Source organism: Entelurus aequoreus, linkage group LG05 (genome assembly GCF_033978785.1).
Source record: "Entelurus aequoreus isolate RoL-2023_Sb linkage group LG05, RoL_Eaeq_v1.1, whole genome shotgun sequence".
Classification (NCBI taxonomy): domain Eukaryota; kingdom Metazoa; phylum Chordata; class Actinopteri; order Syngnathiformes; family Syngnathidae; genus Entelurus; species Entelurus aequoreus.
This window is the reverse complement of record NC_084735.1, coordinates 38,828,439-38,845,862: the sequence shown is the minus strand read 5'-3', so window position 1 is coordinate 38,845,862 and position 17,424 is coordinate 38,828,439.

Below are 17,424 nucleotides of genomic sequence, written 5' to 3'. Positions count from 1 at the left end.
AATATTTGTCTCATCAGGCCAGATAATTTTGTTTCTCATGGTCTGAGAGTCTTTCAGGTGCATTTCGGCAAACATTTACAAATAAATGCCTTCCATTTGGCCACCCTACCATACAGGCCTGATTGGTTAATTGCTGCAGAGATGGTTTTTCTTCCTTAAGGTTCTCCTCTTTCCACATAGGAATGCTGTGGCTCAGACAGAGTGACTCTCGGGTTCTTGGTCACCTGCCCGATGAGGGCTTTTCTCCCCCAATCGTTCAGTTTAGACAGCCGGCCAGCTCCAGGAAGAGTCCCGGTGGTTCCAAACGTCTTCCATTTATGGATGGTAGGACCTTCAAGGCAGCAGATATTTTTCTGTACCCTTCCGTAGATCCACAATCCTGAGGTCTACAGAACATTCCTTCAGCTTCATGCTCGGTTTGTGCTCTGCCATGCACTGTCAAGTATGGGACCTTATATATAGACAGGTGTGTGCCTTTCCAAAACATGTCCAACCAACTGAATTTACCACAGGTGGACTCCAATTAAGCTGTAGGAACATCTCAAGGATGATCAGTTGAAACAGGATGCCACTGATCTCACTTTTGAGCTTCATGACAAAGGCTGTTAATGCATGTGATGTCTTAGTTTATTTTAATTTTTATTACATATGCAAATGTAAAAAAAAAAAAAAAGAAAAAAAAAAAAGAGCATTTTCACATTGTCATTATGGAGTGTTGTGTTTTTTAGTTTTTTTTTTAGGACAAACTTTTTTTTTTTCCTTTTTAGAATAAGGCTCTGACATACCAAAACGTGGAAAAGGAAGCGCAGTGATTTTCTTTCCGGATGCACTGTATATCTAACCTGCTTACAGTTTAACAGGATAAACTTTGTCAATTGATATGAAATCGTATGTTAATCACAAATTATTATCAAGGTTTAGGTCAGGCTGATCACAAAATTGAATGCTAATTAAATTTACTGCAAATGAAGGCCATAAAGACTGATAAAATAAATGTACACTACCGTTCAAAAGTTTGGGGTCACATTGAAATGTCCTTATTTTTTAAGGAAAAACACTGTACTTTTCAATGAAGATAACTTTAAACTAGTCTTCACTTTAAAGAAATACACTCTATACATTGCTAATGTGGTAAATGACTATTCTAGCTGCAAATGTCTGGTTTTTGGTGCAATATCTACATAGGTGTATAGAGGCCCATTTCCAGAAACTATCACTCCAGTGTTCTAATGGTACAATGTGTTTGCTCATTGGCTCAGAAGGCTAATTGATGATTAGAAAACCCTTGTGCAATCATGTTCACACATCTGAAAACAGTTTAGCTTGTTACAGAAGCTACAAAACTGACCTTCCTTTGAGCAGATTGAGTTTCTGGAGCATCACATTTGTGGGGTCAATTAAACGCTCAAAATGGCCAGAAAAAGAGAACTTTCATCTGAAACTCGACAGTCTATTCTTGTTCTTAGAAATGAAGGCTATTCCACAAAATTGTTTGGGTGACCCCAAACTTTTGAACGATAGTGTACATACAATTACGCAGTGCTAGAATAAATACATTCTAACTAAATTAATAATAAATAATAATAATAATATATGTTTCATTTTATTTTTCATAACTAAACTGTCAAAACATTTAAGTGCAAGTGAAAATACAGCTTCACTACTTAAGTCATAATTTTTGAAAAGTTACATTCATCTTTCCCTCTATCCTGACTAGTCTCCTAGTTCCTGCCACTGAAAAACATCCCCAAAGCATGATGCTGCCACCACCATGCTTCACTGCAAGGATGGAATTGGCCTGGTGCCTAGTTTGCTTCAAACATAACGCCTGACATTTACGCCAGAAAGTTCAATCTTTGTCTCACCAGGCCAGATCATTTTGTTTCTCATGGTCTGAGAGTCTTTCAGATGAATTTTGGCAAACTTTTTACTAAGAAAGGGCATCCGTCTGGCCACTCTGCCATACAAGCCTGATTGGTGGATTGCTGCAGAAATGGTTAGGTCAGGCCGATCACAAAAATTAATGCTAATTAAATTTACTGCAAATAAAGGGACTCATAAAGACTGATAAAATAAATGTACATACAATTACGCAGCGCTAGAATAAATACATTCTAACTAAATTAATAATAAATAATAATAATAATATAGTTTTTTATCTTTTTTTTCTTGACTAAACTGTCAAAAAATGTAAGTGCAAGTGGATATACAGCTTCACTACTTAAGTCATATTTTTTTTAAAGTTATTCAACTTCTCTATGACTTCATCTCCAGACTTCTTCTGTTTGTTTGCGATTGTCATTACTGTCAAGTGGTGGAAAAGTGTATTACAACTGAGTACCGCTGTGGCTCATATGGACCACAGCTGCGAAACAGATATTTTTTGGTGGCCCTCTAGGGAGTGATCGCGGCCCAACAATGGCAGAGTCGTGTTTAAAGAGAGAATGGTCAACATAGTTTTAGGCGATCTCCTCAATGATTGGTGAAAAGGCACACAAGTGATTAGAGGGTGCCATGACTACGACCAACATTGAGCTGATCGTATGTTTGTGGTGCTTCCTTGTTGTTTTTTTGACATGTCGTGCAGCATGGGGCTGCTCCACCCGTGGAAATTGTGGATTTTTTTTATGTTGCTTTCTGCACAACCCAGAAAAAAGACAAGTATGGGAAGTGAATGTTTGCCGTCAAACACTGGAGAGCCACTGATTACAGCGTTTTGTGTCAAATAAACACACGACACAGAGAACACACAGAAGCTAATACAAATAACAGAAGAAATTAATGGATTTAACAGATGGTTTGACAAAAACAATCTCGGTAAAACTAAAATAATGCTATTCAGTAGTTTAGAGTGGAAGAGAAAGTCAAACACAAATACAAATAGAAGGAGAATGAGTAAAATAAATAATAAATGAGTAAGTGAATTGAAAATCTCATAAAAATATACAACATAAAGTGGCAAGAAATACGTTCTAATGAATAAAGCAAAATAGGTTTTGGACCAAAAATCACTTTATATTATATTCTCTACTGGTTGTCAGTGTAACCATATCTATTGTGCAGAAATATGAGGAAATAACTACAAAAGTACACGTATTTACTTAGCATGTTACAAAAAAGAAAGTTCAGTTAGAATAATACATAATGAGTGATACATAGAGTGATTACAAATACATTGGAGGCAGCCACCACAGTTGACATACTTCACACACAAGTCATAACTTATCTGTGATTGTTCGTCCAAAGCCAATGAAGAGTTTGGCAAAGTTCAGTTTTTTTTTTCCGGGTGCATGTTAGAGTTCCTACTGGTCACTGAACACTGTAGGAATGTAGCAGCAGAGTGCGTCAAATACGCCGGAAACATTTTTTTTTTCACAAAATAAAAGCATTGTTTATTGTAAGTTTATAAGCTGGAGGATGTTTAGAACTATAAATAGGCATATTATTTTGTTTTATTTATTCAGAGAAAATAACTTTAAAACGACAGCAATTTCATGCATCTGGGTACAGTCGCACACATCCTTGGTAGGAGTCATGGTGCCTGTTGTGTAGTTAGCCACACTCTCTTTATTGATTGTATTCCGTCACGTGACTTCTTCCAGGGAAGTGCAAAAAAGTGGTGGTCAACTAAGCAAAGATGGCTTTTGCGTGCAGCAAGCAACGCAAGAACTCTTGATTTCGAAGGGGACCTAGATTTTCCTGCAAAAAGCAGATACGAGCAAAAATCTAACTATGCAATGGAATAGATCCCTATACTTTATCACAAAAATATTTGTTGAGTGATATCAAGGATTATCCGTCAGCGGAGTTCCTAGACATATCGAGCTATCTTGTGCTCCAGACGTCATTCTACACGACAAAACAGATGAAAATTTGGAAAAGCAGGGAGGCTTACAACTTATTTGTGTTGCTGGGTCAAGTACATTGGTATCAAGACTCTGCCGGATAAGTCATGCATCGTTTTTGCTCCGGTAAGGTTGCATTTCATGATTCATCTTTACGTCTTGCGAGGACGCATCTATGTAAACCTGGGGTGTCAAACTCATTTCAGATCGGGGGCCATATGGAGAAAAATCTACTCCCAAAGTGCGACGGACTGGTAAAATCACGGCACAATAACTTAAAAATAAAGACAACTTCAGATTGTTTATTTGTTTAGAAATAGAACAAGCACATTCTGAAAATGTACAAATCAGAATGTTGTTGGGGTTTTTTTACCCTTACATTTTGTGGTTAATAGTATTCTATCTTTATTTGTCGTTACATATACTTTCTGAATAAATTATGTGATAATGTTCATCAGTCAACTCATTGGTGTTAATTTTCAATCTATCAAGATAAAAAAATTACACCATGTTATTTATGTAGTTTGCTCATTTTCCTCGACAGGTGCACTGACATCATGTGTTTTTTTGTTTTTTTTTACATATGTAGCATCATCTACAAAGATACATATAATTGCTATTTTGACATGTAGTGGACACATTTAGAACAGCAGTTTCTTTCATTCAAAAATGTCTGCTAATTTTTATACTGAGCAAACTCATCTCGCGGACCGGATAAAACCTGTTCGCGGGCCTGATCCGGGCCGTATGTTTGACACCCCTGATATAAACAAACAGCAAATATTAGCACCTGACACCCGTGACTGCATTTCCATTTAACAAACTAACAATTGGAACCGTTCAAATCACAAAAAGGACAAAAGTCTCATTAGAGTTCCTCGAGAGGTAATCAAGAAGGGAAATAGAGTGCAAGATTTTATGAAACGACTACAAGAAACGTTTGCAGTGATCACTTTGTTAAAAGTTTGTTTGATATACTTTTAATGTATATTATTTCCCATTTAAAGGTGATGTTTGCAACTGCCTCGCAGTAACATGTCTTAAAGCAAAAAATATAACAAGAACACCAATGGCTAGCTTATGTTACCATTAGTGGTTTAACAAAACAAATTATTTTGACAATTGTCTATATTTTTCACATTTACGAAGTTTATGTAATAAAACATTTTACCAGCCCGAATAAAGTGATTGGTGTTTACGGCGGTCACTCACCCGGTCTCATCAACACGTACACGCAGGGAGTGCATGCACACATTCAAAAGCAGTCCAAGAGAAGCAACGAAAAATTTGCAGTCATGTTGTTATGGTAGAATATACATTCAATGACAGCTAACGCTAGTCATCCAAATTGCTATTATTAGCTAACAACACATAAAGCTCAAGCATGTGCAAGTGTGACGTACTTAATTACGTACGAGAAGTCGTAAGAGGGCGGTATATACTGTGTATAATACATCGAAAAGTTGGCGCCCTCTAGGCATCTGTGTAAATGTTGCAAACAGCCCTTTAAGTATTATCTTGATATTATTTGCATTTTATCTTATTTCGGAGTTCTTAAAACACATTTTGCTACGAGTGTTTCGTAAACCACCAACTCGGCGAGTCTAAATAAAAGAAGTAAAATGTGAGCAAAACCTAAAACAGTTAAGCTTTTACCAAAGGCTACAATAACAAATGAAGTTTTTAACACACACTCAATGTTGACATCTATAGTTATATTTTGATAAAGATGGGGAAAACCACAATGACGTCTGGAGCACCAGATAGATTGACATATCTAGGATCGTGACAAACAGGTATTCTTTGAGATCTCTCGACAAATCGTATCTGCTTTTAGTCGTATGATCTAGGCCCCTTGCGTTCTCAGATAGTTTGCACACTGTTTGCTGCACAGTAGTCATTCTGGTTTGGTTTACCACTACTTTGTTCATCGGAAATAAACAGGTAAGACAAAAGTCACATGACTGAATACAAACAATTTTGATGGAAAATCTTTTTAAAAAAAAACAACCAAAAAACCCATGCCAAATATAAACGTGTGCTTGCTCACTGAACAGTTTCTGACCTGACAAAAGGTCCACAGCATGGCTGCGCTCCATCCTCTCGACACCAAGAAGGACGATGATAAGTAATATGATGGGATGAGCCAGCATGGTTCCTGCCTGTACCTTTTTAAATGGATCCAAGCAGACCTGCAATCAGAACACATTTGAACACGTTGTTAGAGCATCCCATGCCGTAACTACACGGCACCATCAACTTAGCCCTGGTATAAGTGAGCATTCTTTTTTTTATGCCGTCTTTCTGAAGTATTAACTCTACTACCCACCATTGCTGCTGGCACGTACCATGCAAGCCTCCTAGAAACAGACGGATGGACTTCCTTCTAAATCCCGCCCAGCATGCAGTCAAACTGTGATTCATTCTCTTATAGTCTGATCACGTCCTCACGAAGTGAAAAATGCAGATTACTACAGCTTCACTGTTACTTATATCCCGCCATAGCACATTATAAGCCTGCTCTTTTAAACATACTCTGAGAAACCGGCCATTTGGTCTTCACTGAAATATTGCACACAATATACATTGTTTAGCCAATTCATTACTGTAGATTCACTCGCACAATTTATCAAAAGAGCTGTTTTTACAAATGCCAAGTTTTGATTGACCTTGTCAAAATATTATGTATGATATTTTCTGAGGTAATTTGCAGTGGAATATGAATAAATAGTATATTTTGCTCCTCTTGTGCAGGTAAATAAGGAGGCAGAAATGATTTACAACCATGCATTATTATATTTGAAATGGCAATTTGTGTGCCGGTCTATTTAATGTTGTGTTTATGCATATTTTGGGATATACACCTGCTTCCAATCTACTCAGTCCTTCCCATAAATCATACATTTCACTACACACTCAAACATAACATCAGTGAAAAAAAGAAATTGACAGCTCGAAGCAGCAGACATAATATGTCAGTTCTACTGATCAGCCATCTGTGCCACAAAAAAAGCCTTGCAACTCATCCCGGATTTCTGATGGACAGCCAGATTCCCGGGTTGTCTTTTGCGGCCACTGCCCACCAGTGCCATGCGCCACTCTGATTGTTCTGCAAAATGAACATCCACGGCCAAATATGTCAATACACTTGGGCAGAAAAGGGTCCACCTCGCGCCAATTGAGGACCGCAACTGTTTTAGGGGTGTAAACAATAGCACAAAGTAGCTGTTATGATGTCAATATACAAAAGTGCGTTGTACAGATACTGAAAATGAGATTGTGTGAACACACTCGACACATCCATACAAAAGCATCTCATAAAGACAATAACCAATAGCTTTACCATATTCTGTATGAAACATGTTAATATTCTGTGGGACTGCTACAAAAATTCTTGATGTGGATCTAACGTAATGAGCAAAGGAGATTGCATTCTGGAGACGGCTGAAATTTAAATGTGGCTGACAGTAACAACATTGCATCATTTGGTCGAATCAAACGCACAGCGTCTTATGGGAAATACATACTGCAGAATACCAGGACGGTGGCGTTATAATGAAAATGCATAACAAATCAATAACGTCTGTTACTGATTAAAAAAAATATCTGCATGGGATCCGGGGACCTTTTAGGGACCAGTAACTGGGAATCGATACCGGTAATGTACGTTACCATTTTCAGTACTTTAGTGTGTTAATAAATGTTGATTCTTTCATTATAAAATAAAAAATGTTAACGTAACATTTAAAAATAAGCTGAGATTTGTTGTTTCTTATACATTTCTGAGTCTCATTTGCAAGTATTACATCGTAGACTTTGCATTCAGTTGCAATTTTAAGACGTTAGATGGCAGTAGCTGTATAGACTATTGTATGTTGCCTATTGAGAAAGTAGTCTTTGCCATGAAACGGAATGTGCCAGTGTACTATTATGTCGCACCCTACAAAGTCTGTATACTGTAAGTATTGTACTTGTATTACACACCAGTAACGTGCATCTTAGTTTAAGTTTTCATTACCAAATTTGGAAGTATTGAAGTCGTCATACTAATAAGTAGCATGTATATGACAAAGCCAATATAGCCATCACGTTAGCGCATTTTGAAAAAGAGGAGCCCGTTGTGTCCATGGGCAAGACACTTCACCCACCTTGCTCCTGATCGGTCGTGGTTAGCACCTCGCATGGCAGCTTCCCCCATGTGTGTGAATGTGTGTGTGAATGGATGAATGTGACGTATAATGTAAAGCGATCTGGGTATTGTGCAGGTATAGTAAAGCACTATTTAAATTCAGACCATTTACCGCTTTACTTTTTGTTTGAGGATTTCCTGTCAGAAATGTTTGCTTTGTTGGCATTTAAAAAATTGCAACATTACTTCGGGAGACTTTGACTGACTTTGACTGCTTGAGTGCTTGTTTCCTCGCCAAGTGTTTTGAGCAAAAGTCTGTAAGCAGACCTAACACCACCAGCAACAAAGGTATCAAAATATGGCATAGTTTGATCCAGACAGTTAGAGATGCTACCTCAGTAGAAGCATTTAAGTCCCATATTAAAACTAATTTGTATAAACTAGCCTTTAAATAGACCCCCTTTTAGACCAGTTGATCTGCAGTCTCTTTTCTGCTCTGGCCCCCTCTCCTGCGTAGAGAGGTTATTAGGTGACCACAGATGAAGCGCTAGCTGTTCAAAGTCGGGACCCGGGGTGGACCACTCATCTGTGCATCAGTTGGGCACGTCTCTGCGCTGCTGACTTGTCTCCACTCAAGATGATCTCCTGCTGGCCCCACTATGGACTGGACTCTCGCACTATTAACTAGATCCACTCAACGTCCATTGCACCGGTCGCACTGGGTGGATGGGTCCCCACATCTGCGGTCCCCTCCAAGGTTTCTCATTGTATCCCATTGGGTTGAGTTTTTTCTTGCCCTGATGTGGGATCTGAGCCGAGGATGTCGTTGTGGCTTGTGCAGCCCTTTGAGACACTTGTGATTTAGGGCTATATAAATAAACGTTGATTGATTGATTGATTTTATGTGTAAAAAGATACCCGGTACCAAATTTGGTACCCATTTCTAATTTGAAAAGTGGAGCGCTAATTTGTTTCATGAAAGCCTGTAGAATTGAAGAGAGGATTCTAAATTAATTTTGTAACTAATCATGACACCACCACTTCATTATGACAGAAATATTTCTTTGTTACTTTCTTTTTCCCCCCTCACTTTAACTTTAAATGTAAACTACCTGTCCAGAATCTTGACTAAACAACATACTTTAACTGTAGGTGTAGTTTGAAGCACTTTTTTTCTTCGCACTCTCTGTAACTTAGCAACCAAAGTATGTCTTAATATGTGTAGTATTACACCGATTTTTGATGTCGCTCTCATATTCGCATGGTTTATACCCAATGAAGTGGCCAGTGAATGTTGAGAATTCCCACCAGGCATCCCCTCCTGAAGGATAGAACAAAATATCTGTTAGACTGATCTTCTCGTGCACTGAACCGAGGGCAGAGTCTTCAGATCAAAGGAGACGGGAGCGCTGATTTCCTTCCTCCCTCCGACTGCTAGAGAATAATCACAGCTCACCATCTAACATATTGTCAATAAGAAAGAGCAGGAGCTCCCCTTGTACCACCCTAGACAGATCACAATACTCCAGCAGGCGCTAGAGCGTGACCAGAATCAGTTTTCAGGAGCACCGCAACCCCCTACGCTCCATGTGCAACAGCCGATATCGCATCTTTTCTTGCCTCCAACTCCTTTTATACAGCTAAACACATACTCGCCCTAAATAATTATATTGGTTGCGTTTAGAAGCACCAATGGCATTTGCAGTACTACAATAACGATACACCTTGTAATTCTCCGCATTAATAAACTAAACCTGTGGGATGTATATACTGTTTGACATAAATTGTGCTTATACCCGGTATGTTTAGTTAAGGCATTTGAGACACAATTACATTATTTGCAATATTTCAGTTATTATGCATGACAGACAAATTGTTGTTTCCACAATAATTGTGATAATGCTGAAAAGCATGCTAACTGTTTCAGCTAATTTTGCAGGCATACACCGCAGAAGCAGATGACTTGGTACTTGACATATGCTAACTGTTAGCATGTTAACATTAGCATGCTAACATGAGTCAGTAATTTTGCAGGGTACGCCTCAGAGGCGTATAACCTGGTACTTTACTTATGCTAATTATTAGTGTAAGCCAGCTAATTTGCCTGTTTACCATATGCCGCAAGCGGGCACGAACCTTGTTCGTCCGTGTGAGAGACAAATGTGCTGACCACTGAGCTAAAAATCCGAGCCAGCAATAGCCTTGAAGTCGTCGGGGAGTGAAGTATACCAACCTACACCTGGCACAGCCACACTGACTGTCCCCATTACTCTCACTCCCCCTAAACCTCACTGTCATCCGGGTCACGTCACCAATGTAACCCAGATGATTTGACCCCAATGCCTTCTTACCGCATTCCGCACAGGGACTCAAACCTTCGTCATTTGTATTGCGAGGCGAGTGTGCTAACCACTGAACTAGAAGCCCAAGCTCGCAACCCAGCTGCCAGCACTACTCTTGGGTTGGGGGAGGGGGGTTTGGTGGTAGCGGGGGGGTGTATATTGTAGCGTCCCGGAAGAGTTAGTGCTGCAAGGGGTTCTGGGTTTTTGTTCTGTTGTGTTTGTGTTGTGTTATGGTGCGGATGTTCTCCCGAAATGTGTTTGTCATTCTTGTTTGGTGTGGGTTCACAGTGTGGCGCATATTTGTAACAGTGTTAAAGTTGTTTATACAACCACCCTCAGTGTGACCTGTATGGCTGTTGATCAAGTATGCCTGTTGATCAAGTATGCTTTGCATTCACTTATGTGTGTGTAACAGCCGCATATATTATGTGACTGCCGGCACACTGTTTGTATGGAGGAAAAGCGGACATGATTACAGGTAGTAGAGGACGCTAAAGGCAGCAGACTTAAGGCACGCCCCCAATATTGTTGTCCGGGTGGAAATCGGGAGAAATTCGGAAGAGTCTCCCGGGAAAATCTGGAAGGTTGGCAAGTATGCTCTTGAAGTTGTCAGGGAGTGAGGTTTACCAACATACACCTGGCACAGCAACACTGGCTGGCCCTCGTTAAATTATCATGTTAATATTAGCATGATAACCTTTAGGTAATTTTGCAGACGTACATCTTAGAATCATATAATGTGGTACTTGACACATGCTAACTGATAGCATGCTAGCATTAGCATGTTAGCTTCTTTGGCTATGTTTGCTGACACATGCACTAGAGTCGCATATTTTGTTCGTCGATGCAATCTGGTTGGCGCGCTGCTTGTTAGCATTTTAGTTTAGCTTCAGCTTTTCAGCATTCATACGCAATTTCTCCCACAATTGCATATTGTAGTTTAGTTCGAAACCCTAATTCAAGCTATAATTTAAAAACGCAGTATATCATTTGAGATAGCTATTAGAGATGTCCGATAATATCGGCAGGCCGATATTATCGGCCGATAAATGCTTTAAAATGTAATATCGGAAATTATTAAATTAATGACTTTTTAAAACTCCGCCAATAAAAAACAAAAATACAACAAAAACCACCCCAGGGCGAAAGCCCACGTTGTGGTCAGGGACAACGCATGCAGTATGGCAAAAGCTACGGTGGAGTTTGGTATGGCTAGTCTGCCCTGCATGGCGCACACTTTGCAGCTTGCAATGAACGGAGGTGCCCTGTCTCAACGCAGCATTTCAGAAGCTCTGGCTGACTGGTAGGCCACTTCAAGTACTCACCACTAGCTTGCAGCACATTTGTGTTACTCATACAAATACATTAGAGCAGGGCAGATTGAACCCAGTTTATAATTTCCTGTTATACAGTATGCGAGGCAGTCTTGCACTAAAAGAGGACTATGTTATTGTTTACTTTATTACTCTAGTATACTCTGGACTGAAGCTGTGTGCCTTCATTGTTTTTGTAGCTGTTGTTTTGGGGCATGTTTAAAAAAAAATAATAATAATGTGAAAGTCAAAGTATAGTATTTATAGTTGTAGCGGATATCAGGATTATCTCAGGGAGAGCATGTCCCAAATTCTAAGCTGCTGTTTTGAGGCATGTTAAAAAAAATAATGCACTTTGTGACTTCAATAATAAATATGGTATTTATAAATAGTTGATTTATATAGGCTAGTAAGGTGATATATATAAATCAACTATTTATAAATACACATTAGTAGGCTAAATGAACCTCTTTAACATAAAAAATAAATATGGTAGTTCCATGTTGGCACTTTTTTCCATAACAAGAGTTGTTCTCTTATTTTGGAAAACCTTGTTACATTGTTTAATGCATCCAGCAGGGCATCACAACAAAATTAGGCATAATAATGTGTTAATTCCACGACTGTATATATCGGTATCGGTTGATATCGGAATCGGTAATTAAGAGTTGGACAATATCGGAATATCAGATATCGGCAAAAAAGCCATTATCGGACATCTCTAATAGCGAAGTATCGTCTGGAAAGTGGATTGCTTTACAACAGCATGGATGCACAAACATACGACTCTAACTACTTGTTTATTTTTTCCATATACCAAAGTTGTACATTTCACTGTATTTCCTTTTATAATAAATTACATCTATTGATTTCGAGCAGTATCAAAAGTCGAATGCAACTGGCTTAATGTTGATTTAGCTACTGTATCTTCTTTTGTAGTATAGTGGTACCTTGGTTTTCATTAGTAAGTTGTTCCAAAAGGTCTGAAGAATACAGAATCTTTGGAAAACCGAAGCAATTTTCAATAATAGATAATACAAATCCAATTAATCCGTTCGACACCCAAAATGATAAACACAAAACACATTTTATGTAGAATAACTTTTGTTTTACGTGAAGCAAAAGCAATATTTAAAGAATAAAACATTTTGACCTCACTTTTATCTTTATTGAAGATTTGTTGGCAAAGACAATGATTCCACTTGGTCAGGACCATCGGGCTATTTTTGCTATACCAAAAAAATTCCAGATTTCTTGCTTTTCCGTAAAACGTATTCTCTATTAAAAAGTATTACTATTTCCACATTTATCAACTGATACAAAAAATTCCAACACCAAACCATTTTGCTTATTAAGAACAATTGTGCTATTTACCACATTCCCCAAAATGTCTGTGGGCGTTACTACTAGGGCTGCGAATCTTTGGGTGTCCCACGATTCGATTCAATATCGATTCTTGGGGTCAAGATTCGATTATAAATAGATTTTTTTTTTTCGATTCAACGCGATTCCCGATTCAAAAACGATATGTTTCCGATTCAAAACGATTCTCTATTCATTCAATACATAGGATTTCAGCAGGATCTACCCCAGTCTGCTGACATGCAAGCAGAGTAGTAGATTTTTGTAAAAAGCTTTTATAATTGTAAAGGACAATGTTTTATCAACTGATTGCAATAATGTAAATGTATTTCAACTATTAAATGAACCAAAAATATGACTTATTTTACCTTTGTAAAAATATTGGACACAGTGTGTTGTCAAGCTTATGAGATGCAATGCAAGTGTAAGCCACTGTGACACTATTGTTCATTATAATTTTTGTATTTTTTTACAAATGTCTAATGATAATGTCAATGAGGGATCTTTAATCACTGCTATGTTTAAATTGTAACTAATATTGATACTGTTGTTGATAATATTCATTTTTGTTTCACTACTTTTGGATTGTTCTGTGTCGTCCCACCAATTGCTCTGTTTATTGCAGTTCTGAGTGTTGCTGGGTCGGGTTTGTTTTTGGAATTGGATTGCATTGTTATGGTATTGCTGTGTATTGTTTTGCTGGATTGATTTTTTTTTTTTTTTAAATAATAAAGAAAAATAAAAAAAAATCGATTTTTGAAAAATGAGAATCGATACTGAATCGCACAACGTGAGAATCGCGATTTGAAGTCAAATCAATTTTTTCCCACACCCCTAGTTAATACTTCCACATTCCTCAACCGATTTCAACCGTTCCAAAGTCAAAATGTTCTGTGTTAATATTTACATGCCAGCATATTTACGTTGGCATCTTAACATTAGTAGCTAGTTTTATAGGCGTAAACCTCAGAGTCATATAACTTTGGTCCCTGACACATGCAAACTGTTTGCATGTTAATGTTAGCATGCTAGCATTGGGGTGCTAACTTTTTTTATAGATAATTTTGCAGGCATACACCTCGGTCATATAAGTTAGTACTTGACACATTAACTGTTGGCATGCTAACATTAACGATAAAAACATACAATACAAGAAAAAAAACAACCTTGTGTACTGATTGGACATTATAATAATAATGGGGGGGTGGGGGGGCCTCCTGGCCGTAGTTCCTGGTTGTCGCCTGCATGGACTGGGGGCGGGGGGTTATGTCAGGGCCCTCTACTCCTCCTACGTACACCACAACCATTCACACATATACAAGACTTTGGGGGATTGTCCTGCGGGGAGGCATGGCGGGGGGATGAGGATACCTCCTATGGGGCTCCAGTCCTCCTGTCTTGTCCCCTGCTCGTCCATCCCTCAATTTTAGCTTCATATTAGACACTTAGGATTTGGGGGGGATGGACTTGGTTGGGACCCACCATGACCTAGATGTCCCCCAATTTTAATCGCATTATTAGTTCCCACAAGCATACATATCTCACTCACGCTACAGTACACACATCAATAGGGACTGGAGGTCGGCTGTAATGGCTGACCTCCTAATTTTAACTACACAGTAGACACTCTGGGGGCCTTGTACACATGCATGGGGGAGTTGGGGTTCGGGAGTACGGCGCACCCCTCATTGCCTCCTCGGCCGGCGCGGGTTGCGGGGACTGCGGTCTGGTAGCCTGCCATTCCCGGGCAGAGACCTCGCTGAGGGTGTGAGGCTTGTATTCATTTATTATTATTATTATTTTTTTTATTTTTATTATATATTTTTTTAATTATTTTCTAAATTTGTATTATTTATTTGTGTGTGGCGTCACGCTGGTCTCACTTCCTGTTGGGTGGGGTCCGTGCCCGTGTGGCTCGATCTTGCGCTGTGGGGTCTGTGTTGGTGACTTGATGCGGTGGCGGCGCGGTCCCCTTGTCTAGTCTAGATGCTGTGTCTTGGTTGTTTGGAGGTGGTGTGTTTGTGCGGGTTTGGGTTGGGATGGTGGGGTCTTTTGGTGGGGGAGGTGTTAATGTCTCTTGTTTGCATGTTGGCGTTTGGACTGACTGGCGGGCTGGCGCTGGCTGGCCTCCGTGATCCTGTTGGCGTGTGGTTGCCGGTCGCAGTTTTTTCGATCGCTTTGATTTGATCAAGTGGTGCTGGCTGTCTGGGGGTATTGCAGCTGCTGTTTTTACTGCCGTTTGTTTGTGGTGTGGGCGCCCGTGGCTGCTGGGTCCGGTGCAGAGGGGTGGCTGATGTTGTGACTGGTGGCAGCGCGCGCACGTGGTGGTTGTCGGGGCTGACGAACTTCATACTTCATACTTGTTTGTTGTCGTGTTGGTTGGCTTGTCGGGTGTGGGCCTGGGATGCCCTTGCTCCCTACCGCGCCGCCCTTCGCGCCCGGTGTCATGCCGTCATCTGGGGCGGACTTGTCGGTGTTGTCCCTGGGTGACGGGGGTGCGCGGCCGGACCTGTGGGGCTTAGGGGAGGGGATCCGCTGGTTCTCAGTGGGCAGTGGGTGCCGGGACTTGATCGCTGTCCCGCCGGCCTGTGTATGGATTTGTTGTTGTATATATATACAGGTATATATGAGTGTGTGTGGGTGTGTGTGTGCATGTGGATGGATGGATGTAGGTATGTAAATGTATGTATGTATGTGTATGTATGTATATGTGTGTGCATGTATGGGTATAGGTATGTGTGTGTTTATAGATGTGTATATGTATGTATGTATGTGTATACAGTATGTATGTATGCATATGTGTGTATGTGTATGTATGTGTGTATGTATGTGTGTATATATCTATATATATTAAATATATATATATATATATATATATATATATATATATATATATATATATATATATATATATATATATATATATATATATATATATATATATATATGTATATTTCTGAGGTATGCTCTGGGCCTGCTTGTCGGGCGGGGGTCGGCGCCTCAGGCTACTGCATCCGGGCTGCGTGTCTGGAGCTCCTGGGTCCCACCGTCCATCCCTTATGGGTGCCCGTTTTGGTTGGGGCCTGCTGGGTCTAGTCTCCGCGTCTAATGTGGTAGCTTGGTGCTGCAGGGTATTCCGAGGTGCTGCAAGTCAGCCAGCTGCTGGGGTAGTGACCTTGTGTGTCAGCATGTCTGTGATCTTCTTTTAAATCTTTTTTTAATATATAATTATTATTATTATTATTATTTATTTGTATTTTTGATATATTTTTTAAATATATCTTATTATTACTATTTTTAATTGTTCCCCTCCCTCAGGGGGAATTCAAAAGGGTGGTTGCTGCGGCGGCCAACTTGGGTGGGGTGGCCTGGGGCGGGCCGCGCCATGCTCTCCGGGGGTGGGGGGTGGGCTCTTGGAGGCCCCGGTTGCTGGTGAGGCGGGGGCAGTCTTCCCGTCCACTTGCGGGGAGTCTCTGGGCCGCCCGGGCGGGGCATCCCGCCTTTCTTCCCGTGTGGGGTGTGGTCTCTCGCTGGCTTGAGGGTTTGGCTGTCCCCTCCTTCTCCCGTGCCTTTTCCTCTGCCGGGCGCGTCTGTCTTCGGCCTGCTGCTGGCTCTTCCGGGCGGCACGGTGGGCCGGGCTCTGGGGCTCCTGTCGTTGGCCGGCCTGGCTGCATGGGGCCAGGGTCCCTGCTTCCCTGGGCGCCACACCTGCTGTTTGTGGGTTGGGCTCTCTGGGAGTCAAATATATTGTACATACAAATACACATATACTCACATACACACCGTTATTCATACATACATACATACATACATACATACATAGGTACCTACGCTCCCACATACATACACAAATACAGTACATACCTACATACTCAATGTTCGTACATCCACAAGCACATTCACAGTACAAACATACATATACACATACTGTACATATACATTCACTGTACAAACATACATATACACATACTGTACATATACAAGTACATATACATACATACACTCATGCACATAATCACGTTTCATCAAACATATACCGTAATTTCCGGACTATAAGCCGCACCTGACTATAAGCCGCACCAGCTAAATTTAGGGGAACATACAGATTGCTCCATATATAAGCCGCACCCGACTATAAGCCGCAGGGTTTTGATGTGTAATTACCGTAGTATATAGGGGTTCCTGCTACCACGGAGGGGATTGTCGGGACAGAGATGACTGTTTGGGAACGCAAAGCGTCCCATTTATTAACAATAAATCTTTCAATCATTCAATCAAACTTTCACATCTTTGACATGGCGAACAGCATTCGTGCAGAGTACAAATAATACAACGGTGCAAAGTAATACAAAGTGCTCACCTGTACGTTATCAAAATAACCAGCCTACCGGTATATGAAAAGTCAGTCTTTAATCATTGTGTCATCGTCTTCC